Genomic DNA, 10,211 nt, shown 5'->3' on the forward strand with positions numbered 1-10,211 from the left:
ATGAGCTCAGTGTGGTGGGGAGCAGACACAAGGTTCCCTAGAGATCAAAGTTCCCTCAGTGTCCCATTGTCTTGGTATGGCCAGCAACATATATTTACCAAATATTTGTCTAACTCCATGTTCACTGTCTTCCTCTTCTTTGAAGTCCCAAACCCCTTCCCCCAACATCCTCTTTTGTCTTCAGCTAAAGACGAAATTTAAGTGAGATTTTCAGCCTCTTGGATAAGTTACTCAGCTTTCCTGGATCTCTTCCAAGTATACATGTTATTAAATCTTGTTTGATTTTCTTCTGTTAAATCTGCCTCATGTCAATTTAATTCTTAGACCAACTGGAAGAACCTACAAGGGTAGAGGAAAATTATTTTTCCCCCTAATAACATCATGACCTTTTGTGAATTGAAATACTTTTCTGTTTAGCACAGTTCTTAAAGACTGTAATTTAGGAATTCAATCATGACAATTTAGATTTCAGCCTAAGTGTATTTAACACTTATTTGGATTCAAGAAGAAATGTTTATTTGTGAAAATATTTGTGAAAATGCTTATTTGTGAAACTGATATTGTAAAATACCAATATTTTATTGGCATGTCCAATAAGATATAATTGATATAGATTAACAAACCATTCTAGTTATACTTATAGCCATATTACATTTAAAAAGTACTGTCAGAGCATTCTAAAGTTTCCACAAATTAGTATATAACTACCTAAAGGCATATAGGACAATTTAATAGACTGTTTATAATAAAATACAATTCATTTATTTCAAATATGCAGTATGCAAATCTAATTTCTTTCAGACTCTAATTAGATAATGATTACTGGCATTAAAAATTGAGCATGATAAAAGAGTTTTTTGTTGTTGTGTTGTGTTAGTCATTCAGTAGTGTCTAACTCTTTGTGACCCTATGGACTATAGCCCCCAGGCTCCTCTGTCCATGGGTTTTCCCAGGCAAGAATAGTGGAGTGGGTTGCCATACCCTTTTCCAGGGGATTTTCCCAACCCAGGGATTGAACTCAGGTCTAAAAGAATTTAATGATGGCTAAAAAACAAATATACTATTGCTGGGCAAGAAAAGTTGTATCTAATTATGTTAGGAAAAATCAGAATGATAACATTAGAGTTGCCTGAGTAAATTACATTTAACTTTCAAAAACTACTTTGAGCATAATTGTTTATAGAGGCATGTACCTTTTCAGAGATGCTTATTATAGTCATCATTATGAAAAGAAACTTTTAAGATGACATGTCTATAAATAGCTAAGCCTTTCAAGAGAGCACTATTCTAGTTTTTCTAAATAATATCACTCCTAGAAAAAAATATGATCCCCAAGATTCAACAACACTTTTCATGAAGTAGCATGTGTTTATTTCAAGGCTTGTCATTCGTGAGAGATATGAGTCCAAGCCTGCTTTGTTTGTGACAGCTAATAATACCCCAGAACTGAAAACAACTATTATTTTCATTCTAGTCATGTTCTGTCCCTGTTCAGTGAATTAAGTCTCAAGCTTTGAGAGTCTTCATGTGCAAGCTTCAACTTTTGGACATCAAAGGCAGTTTAACTGTAGAGCAACTAAAGTTGCGTGAACGTGAAAGCCGCTCAGTCTTGTCTGACTCTGCGACCTCATGGACCATATAGTTCATGGAATTCTCCAGCCAGAATACTGGAGTGGTGGGTAGCTGTTCCCTTCTCTGTGGGATCTTCCCAACCCAGGGATCAAACCCAGGTCTCCCTCATTGCAGGCAGATTCTTTACCAGCTGAGCCACCAGGGAAGCCCAGAAGAGAGTAGTGTGGTTGCATGTAAATCCATTGAAGTCTGAGGAAAGGAGAGTGAGAGTTTCTAATTTGAATGAGACATGAGTGGTGGGCAGCCATGCTAGTGCAAAAGGATGAGGCTTAGCAGAGGTCTTGTGAAAATTTCATGTATACAAAGGAGCCTTAGTAAGAGATTTATTTGAGAAGGTAGAGACTTCACTTGAAGGAGGGGCCATATCACACCTGTAGTGGTAAGGCCACCTGCTAGTAGTAATTCTTCTTCACAAGAAAGGATAAGAGAACTGATCTTCAAGGAAAGCCTGGCTGGGCAAGTTTTCTGGGAATGGTGTTGGCAGTGGTTGAAGTATCAAGGCGCCCATGTTACGGAGCCCTGTCTGAATCAGTGAGACAGTTTCAACTGAATAGAAACACAAATCAAGTGATGATCTTGTCCCAGGTGGCTGCATAGGCAATATTATTGTTCAAAAGCTTTAAAAAATTCATTGACATTGTAAAACACCAAAGGCAAATTCACTTGTTCATCTTGAACTTGAAAAGAAATATTGGGGGTGGCAATAATTTGAGCACCTTCATGTCAATGGGGAGTCGTAAATCACTCTGATACTTAAAACATGAAAGGACCTTATTTCATTGCAGAATGTCTCTTAATTTTGTAGTTCTAAGGATGAAAGGCCTCTCATAGAAACTGAAAGGAATATTGTAATAGGGCTGCTAGCATAAAAACATATAAATTTAATTCTTTCATATGGCTTTTTTAATGTACTAATAAAATTGGGTAGTTTCAACCACCTTGTAAGCAAGAATTGCAGAGTAATTTTAAAGTTTTCATTATCCAGTCCTTATGATACTTAAAGACAAGAAAGGAGTAGGATTTAGTTGGGGGGGGTGGGAATCTTATTAGACCAGGCTTGAAAATTGCAATAAACATGATGGGACTACATAAATGGCGAAGAATTCTTAGCAAGATGTAACAGGGTAGAATTAATGTTGGAGCAATTATTTTAGCAGAATGCTTATTTTCTGTGTGTAATTTATGGCCTTAATCACTGGTATGCAGATTTAATCATGAGGCAGTGCTCTCAGTACTTAGGAACATGCACAGGGCACAGTGAATGAAAATTTTTCACACATGGTTTCTTCCTCCACAAAGAAAATTTCCTATAGCTTTTTTGTTGTTGTTCTTGATTTTTCAGCTCAACAAAAGAATGGAGATCTGGCTTTTGAAAGTAAGCACTTGGAAAGAAGCCACAGATATCAACAAGCCTAGGCCTGCTTTCTCACCCACAAAGCAATGAATTTATTTTCTTTAACTTTGTGCTAAGCAATATGTGTGCAGAAACAGACCCTGGGTTCGTGTGAAATAGGAACTGAAATGGATTGCTAATCAGCATTCTGAGTTATGCTCAGGGATGCTCTGACTGTATTTTACTGACCCCAAGGAAACAACAACAACAAAAATGTACATCTAAGAGAGCTGGTGGATGAACATAGGTGTGGGCAGCCCTTCGATGTCAGTGGGCCAAGACTGGTCTGACAAAATACCTCCTTCAAGTGTTTGCCTCAAAACAGAATGTTCCATGTAATGAGAAAAGTTTCAGACAAAACTCTATATAAATGGTACTAATTTGAGAACACTATGAAATTTTTTAGACTTAGGCTCCAGAAGGCACCTGTTTCAACTCTTATATATTCTCATATTATTTACACTTGTTACCATGAAGTGTCTTTTTAAATATCTATTTCTGTCATTAGACTATGAGCTCCTTAAGGATAACAACTACATTGTATTCATCTGTGGATTTCCAATATTTGCCAGGGCCTGGTACATATAATATTCAACAAAAGTGACTTCAATATAAATAGGACAGTGGTGAGTCTGCTGATGAATAAATAACTTGATTGAGCCTTGAGGCACAGAAAGATATTATTGTCTTAGGCTATTTATAAGTTGGAGCACTAGTTTCTATTATTATCCAAGATCTTCCACTGGAGAGCCCTCCTCTCTCTAGTAAGAGATGATTCGAGAAACTTTGTGTTAAAATCTTTAGTTAAAGGACTTGTCTCAGAGGGCTTCCCAGGTGGTTCATAGATTAAGACTCCATGCTTCCACTGCAGGGGGCGCAGGTTCTATCCCCTAGTTGGGAAACCAAGATCCTGCATGGCATGCAGTGCCATCAAAACAAAACAAAAAACAAACTTGTCTCAGAAAACTAACTGATTTAGAGTTTTGAGACGTATCAAGGAGAATTGGGGGAATAGGAAAACAAGAGCAAAAGCCTTCAGAGGATGGATTTATCAGGATACTTTCACCACACCACATAAATTCTAGGAAGTGCTGATTTATGGAATTTTTGGTGTCAAGTAAAGAGACTGTAGGGCTTCCTGGGTAGCTCAGCTGGTAAAGAATCCACCTGCAATGCAGGAGACCCTGGTTCAATTCCTGGGTCAGGAAGTTCCCCTGGAGAAGGGATAGGCTACCCACTCCAGTATTCTTAGGCTTCCCTAGTGGCTCAGACAGTACAGAATCTACCTGCAATGTGGGAGACCTGGTTTGATCCCTCTGTTGGGAAGATCCCTTAGAGGAGAGCATGGCAACTCCAGCATTCTTGCCTGGAGAATTCCCATGGACAGAGGACCCTGGTAGCTATCATCCATGGGGTCACAAAGAGTCGGACATGACTGAGCAACGAACACACACAAAGAGACTGCATAGTGCTAATTAAGCTGCCTGCAACGTTTTCCATGGTACACTTATTAATAATACACAAATGTATAAAAGATGATAATAGTTTATGGTTGAGTGGCTTTTAGGTGAACAAACCACGGCATGTGAAGGATGTCAACCTGAAAAGAGATCTTTAATATCATGCCACAGGCTGTATCTTTGTGCCTTATTTCATATTTGTAATCAACATTGGTGATAGCAACTTACTAAAATTTTCAAACCACCATACTCAGAAGGAAAATCAGTACATTGAAATCATGATGTTAAATAATAATTACAGTCTGATCAAATCTAGAATACATATATATCATATTGAAAGAGAAAAGTATTAGGCTATATTGGAAGTTGCTTTTTAACAATATTACAATAGTGTCCAGTGAGCTAACACAGTATTCCCTTGCATTTACACTCATGTGTGCATTGGGAGTATCTTAGTTCTCTTCTGTGTTTAGGTCAGAACATAAGCGAATACACTATTTCTGGGTACCACATTAAGAACACTGAGGAAGCCAGAGCTTCCTCAGAGGATAAAAATAAAATCATGCTGTTTGAAGATGTTTAGTGGGGCAATGAAGAACATCCCAAAATTGTCCATAAAGGCAGACACTGTGCTCTAGTTTAGACCCCAAGTCCATCAACTCTCACTCCGAAAGCCTTAGGCTTCCTTGTGAGTATCCCTTTCCGAGACACCAGGAAGCTGTGGCCAAATTGACATTACAGTTCCAAACTCTATGGCCAGACCATTAGAGTACCCTTTACAACTTTGTTCTTTACATCTTGTTCAACATTCACTATGGAAATCTCTCTTTTATATATTACTACCTGATCGCCTCTCACACACAACTGTTCTTCTCACCCTCTGTTCTGCACTTTAAAATAGATCTAACGAATTACTAGTCCAGTATTTTAAAATATTCATAAAAAAAAGAATTCTTTCTTAACAATATTAATACTTGCTTTCTACCTCCCTTATCTTTTCTCTTCAATTTTTCACAAAAATAAACATTTGTTTTCCTACATACCATAAGGCCTTGTGTGGGTGATTTCTACTACTAATTTCCAAACTTTTACTCTCTACTTTCATGCAATATTTCCTTTTTATTTAAAATTCACACTTCGGAATACATCATTCTCTATTTTTCCTTTTTACAGTAATCTAAAAACATTAGTCACTATCTCATATTGATGAAAGCTTTTGGTATCTGAATCAGTATTTTTCCTTATTTAGTGTTCTATAATTAATTGTGGTGATTTCAAAGTCCAAAAGAAGGACCTATCTATAGGCCTAATTTCACAGATTCTTATTGCTTTAAACTCAGTTAACTTTGAGTCAATTTCACTTCTCTAATCATAAATCTCAAATTTCTCATCTCCTAAAATTCCTGTTTTCTCAAACCCTCATTTCCAGAAGCTATTTTTTGACTTCTGGTCCTCTTTTTCCCAGTATATTATTCTCAATTGAACTTTCTTCTCTAATGTACCTAGATGTTTGGTTAATCACTGAACCTGATTCAAACAAGTATTCTCAACTTCTTAATACACAGATCTGCCAATACTGAATAAAATCATGGAGTTCCCTAGATTTAGTGTGTTATGGCAACCCACTCCAGTACTCTTGCCTGGAAAATCCCATGGATGGAGGAGCCTGGTAGGCTGCAGTCCATGGGGTCGCTAAGAGTTGGACACGACTGAGCGACTTCACTTTGACTTTTCACTTTCATGCATTGGAGAAGGAAATGGCAACCCACTCCAGTGTTCTTGCCTGGAGAATCCCAGGGGCGGGGGAGCCTGGTAGGCTGCAGTCCATGGGGTCGTACAGGGTCGGACACGACTGAGCGACTTCACTTTGACTTTTCACTTTCATGCATTGGAGAAGGAAATGGCAACCCACTCCAGTGTTCTTGCCTGGAGAATCCCAGGGACGGGAGAGCCTGGTGGGCTGCCGTCTATGGGGTCGCACAGAGTCAGACACGGCTGAAGTGACTTAGCAGCAGCAGCAGTGTTACTTAAACCACTATAAATTAATGGAATCCCATTTCAGCTGGACTACAAAAACACTCAACCATCCCTATATTTTTCTTGGTCGGTTACTCTTTTTTCCTTTCTTTTTAATACCTTTCATATACTTATCTTTCTCTTTAGAATTAAGAAAAATTATTGGGGTGTAGTTTATTTACAATGTTGTATTAAGTTCAGGTATACAGCAAAGTGAATCTGGTATACATATAGTTGCTCTTCTTTAGATTCTTTTAAAAAGCCTACTCTGGCACATTTAACAAGTTTACCTGCATTTTTTAAATAAAACTGAGGTCATCAGGCATGAACCATATCAACCACCTGCCTATTTTGTACAAAATAATTTATATCAGCAGATGCTTTTATATTCTCCTTCCAGGATCTTTGTCCAACAAGTTTATCTTCTTTCTCCTAAATATTTAACTTCTCCTGATTTCTATTGGTCTATGCCCTCAGGATGGATAGGTACAGCTATAGATATAAATGTATGAATATATGTATATATTCAAGGCTTTCAATTCTTCCAATAATCTAATTGACACCAACTTATCCACAGTTTTTCAACAAATTCTTGACTTAATTTTCTTAGTTTCCTTTTTGGTTCGATTATCAGGTTTAATTCTCTTAATGATCAGTCTTTTCTTTCCATGAACACACTCTCTTTGGCAATATCATCACTTGTGGGTTAACTAAAGCCTATAAACACAATAACCTCAGTTGTGTATTTCCAGTTTCCAGATCCTGAACTACTTTCCAGAACAGTTAATAGAATTTCAAACTCAACATCATCAATGTCAAATGTCACAGCATTTCTTATTTCCTGCTGCTGCTGCTGCTGCTGCTAAGTCGCTTCAGTCGTGTCCAACTCTGTGCGACCCCATAGATGGCAGCCCACCAGGCTCCCTCGTCCCTGGGATTCTCCAGGCAAGAACACTGGAGTGGGTTGCCATTTCCTTCTCCAACATCTACTATTTAGGTAATAAACCTCAATTAATGAATTCTCTGTCTATGGAAATGTTGATTCTCAACATGGGTTATGGGAGCAACAAAAAAACAAAGCACCTGCTGCTCAGTGGCTTCTAGAAGTTTCCAGTCCATGAAGTGCTACTGATGTGCAATGAATCTTACTGTGCTGAGAGGACACTATGTCTCCTCCAAGAACCACAAAGCCATTGTGGAAAGAGCAGCCCAGCTGGCCACCAGAGTCTCCAGTTCCAATGCCCGTCTGTGCAGCAAAGGAAATGAATAGATAGTTTGTGTGCATATTGTATTTGTGCTAATAAAACTCTGAGAAAAAAATGAAGCCAATTTATAGCCTACGTCTTCCCTCACACTTGGTTCACCAAATTCTGATAATTATGCTTTTGAACCACCTCCTTTCTTATTGCAACTACCCTCATTTCAGTCTATCATTAAATCTTACTTGGACCATTGAAATGTCCATTTAATCAGGCTCCTTGTCTTTATTGTTACCTATCATTAATTCTGTTTTATTGGCTATGGCAAAGCCTTTGACTGTGTGGATCACAAGAAACTGTGGAAAATTCTGAAAGAGATGGGAATACCAGACCACCTGATCTGCCTCTTGAGAAATTTGTGTGCAGATCAGGAAGCAACAGTTAGAACTGGACATGGAACAACAGACTGGTTCCAAATAGGAAAAGGAGTTCATCAAGGCTGTATATGTCACCCTGCTTATTTAACTTATATGCAGAGTACATCATGAGAAATGCTGGACTGGAAGAAACACAAGCTGGAATCAAGATTGCCGGGAGAAATATCAATAATCTCAGATATGCAGATGACACCACCCTTATGGCAGAAAGTGAAGAGGAACTCAAAAGCCTCTTGATGAAAGTGAAAGTGGAGAGTGAAAAAGTTGGCTTAAAGCTCAACATTCAGAAAACGAAGATCATGGCATCCAGTCCCATCACTTCATGGGAAATAGTTAGGGAAACAGTGGAAATAGTGTCAGACTTTATTTTTTGGGGCTCCAAAATCACTGCAGATGGTGACTGCAGCCATGAAATTAAAAGACGCTTACTCCTTGGAAGGAAAGTTATGACCAACCTAGATAGCATATTCAAAAGCAGAGACATTACTTTGCCAACAAAGGTCTGTCTAGTCAAGCCTATGGTTTTTCCTCTGGTCATGTATGGATGTGAGAGTTGGAGTGTGAAGAAAGCTGAGCACCGAAGAATTGATGCTTTTGAACTGTGGTGTTGGAAAAGACTCTTGAGAGTCCCTTGAACTGCAAGGAGATCCAACCAGTCCATTCTGAAGGAGATAAGCCCTGGGATTTCTTTGGAAGGAATGATGCTAAAGCTGAAACTCCAGTACTTTGGCCACCTCATGTGAAGAGTTGACTCATTGGAAAAGACTCTGATGCTGGGAGGGATTGGGGGCAGGAGGAGAAGGGGACGACAGAGGATGAGATGGCTGGATGGCATCACTGACTTGATGGACGTGAGTCTCAGTGAACTCCAGGAGTTGGTGATGAACAGGGAGGCCTGGCGTGCTGCAATTCATGGGCTCACAAAGAGTCGGACACAACTGAGCGACTGATCTGATCTGATCTGATCTGATCATTAATTCACCTTTGATAGCACTGCTAAGTAACAGAACATGAAAGCATGTTTGATTTATACAAATGAAGTTTGATTTGACTATTTAAAGATGGTTTCAAAGATGAAACTATGTTCTTATACTTGGCAAATGATTTGGCATGTCATTCTTCAGGTCACCAAGTATAGCATATGATTAGTTTCTAAAATAACAAATTCATCACCTGCATAGCTCTTCTCCGACAAACTGATTCCTTGGAAATCTAACTCTTTGAAAATGCTCCCTATGACTTGAAGTGGAAAGGTGCTTTCTGAAGTGTTTTGCTTTTTTTAAAAGTGTTATCACTCTCTCTTTGGCTAAGATGTGGTTCTAAGGCATTTATTTAGCCCTCACCACTACCCCAACAAGTAGAATTACTCTTGTCTTTCATCAAAGAATAAGTGATCCATTGACATGCCTTGGTAGAGAAAATCTGAACCCCTCCTTCTTCTCCACTCAGCCCTATTTGACAGCAAAGAAACTTATCCTGGCCTGAGAACAATAGGACTCAAAGACCTTCTGGATATGGAAGTTAAGAAGAAAATAGAATGAGTTTCTGATCTTGGGAACTGGAAATAGCTTTGAACTTAATTTGGACCTGTAGTTTAAATCAGACCACAAACCCTTAGAAGCTAGAGAAGCAGAGAAAATAATGTAAAGCTTCAACTTAAGAGGATTGAGCTCAAAAAAGTCACAGAATGAGAAATTCCTGAGTCATCGCCTATATTAAATAATTCTGGTATCTAGCTAAATTCTGAACCAGTCTGTTGCCATGAAAAGTTTATATCCTTAAAAGAAAATTAATCATACTGTTGAATAACATTAAAACAAACTGTAATAGGCTCCACTACTGAGAAAAATCCTAGAAAAGATTAAATATCAAGATCACCTTCCAAAATTAGATATTCTTTCATTAAAAAAAAAAAAAAAAAGCCCAAATTTACAAAGGAGAGTATTGGATACACTTTTATCTTAGGGTTTTATCTGATTCTTTAAAGGTGTGCTTCCCCAGTGACTCAGTAGTAAAGAATCTGCCTGCAATGCTGGAGCCGTAGGAGTCACAGGTTTGATCCCTGGGTCTGGAA

This window comes from Bubalus bubalis, chromosome 4 (genome assembly GCF_019923935.1).
Source record: "Bubalus bubalis isolate 160015118507 breed Murrah chromosome 4, NDDB_SH_1, whole genome shotgun sequence".
Classification (NCBI taxonomy): Eukaryota; Metazoa; Chordata; class Mammalia; order Artiodactyla; family Bovidae; genus Bubalus; species Bubalus bubalis.